The sequence below is a fragment of the Etheostoma spectabile genome, chromosome 7, assembly GCF_008692095.1.
Source record: "Etheostoma spectabile isolate EspeVRDwgs_2016 chromosome 7, UIUC_Espe_1.0, whole genome shotgun sequence".
In the NCBI taxonomy this organism is placed as follows: Eukaryota; Metazoa; Chordata; class Actinopteri; order Perciformes; family Percidae; genus Etheostoma; species Etheostoma spectabile.
The window spans coordinates 25,937,493-25,938,350 of NC_045739.1; the positions used below are offsets into that span (position 1 = coordinate 25,937,493).

At 38.1% G+C, this 858-nt stretch overlaps 1 pseudogene and 1 gene segment (V, D, J or C); one reads left to right on the forward strand and one right to left on the reverse strand.

The window, feature by feature from the left end:
- Positions 1-858, forward strand: part of LOC116692386 (immunoglobulin lambda-1 light chain-like) — a 32,137-nt pseudogene that overhangs the window by 5,292 nt on the left and 25,987 nt on the right.
- Positions 1-858, reverse strand: part of LOC116692388 (Ig kappa-b4 chain C region-like) — an 11,288-nt gene that overhangs the window by 1,290 nt on the left and 9,140 nt on the right.

The following is an 858-nucleotide window of genomic DNA, read 5'->3' on the forward strand; positions in this document are numbered from 1 at the left end:
TCGGAGGAATAAATCCTTAATTTCCCGCTTTATGTGACGGTTGCATCTTGAGGCCCTATTGTAAGGTTTAGGTTCAGAGTGTCCTGACACAAAGTCCAGAGGAGCCGTGTTCTCTTCTCTACAAGGAGATTGACTGAACTAAACCTACAAGCCCTCAAGATGCAACTTCACCATTAAAGCTGGAAATAAGGATTTATCCTCCGACTCAATACTTCATCTTCTTTACAAGGAACTTTTGAATTTTCTATTTCAACAGCAACCCTTTGTCTCTTAGAGCAAAATTTTTCTGTAAAACTTATGGATTAATATTTCACAAATATGGAAAGTTAAGAGTGAAGAAAGTAAAGAAAGAAAAATAGCTCCTGAAATAATAGTTTCTTAAAAGGTTTGACTTACTTCCAACATCACTTATGGACTTATTATGTTCACCATACACTATGGAAAGCATGTACACAGTCCTCGATAGTTCAATACATCTGTAAAGGAAAGAAAAACTAGCTCCTGAATAATAGTGTCTTAAAAGGTTTGACTTACTTCCACCATCCAGTCTGGTTCCTCCCCCAAAAGTCCACCACAGTGATACAAAGTCTTGAGCCCCGTTACAAAACCTCTCACCTGTTAGACACGGCGACTCGCTTTGACACACAACTCACCAAAATGAACTGTTGTAAAATCTGTCAGATAAAAAGAAACTACATGAACACAGTGCTGCAATTTCCTTATGCATGTTTTGGGGTTATATGTACTGTATATACTTTCTTCTCTTTAATTACTTTAATGAGACAGAAGACATTAGACTTAGATTGACCTTCAGTCCACCTCAGTGCGGAAATTTGTGTTTGGGCTTGCTTCCTCCCC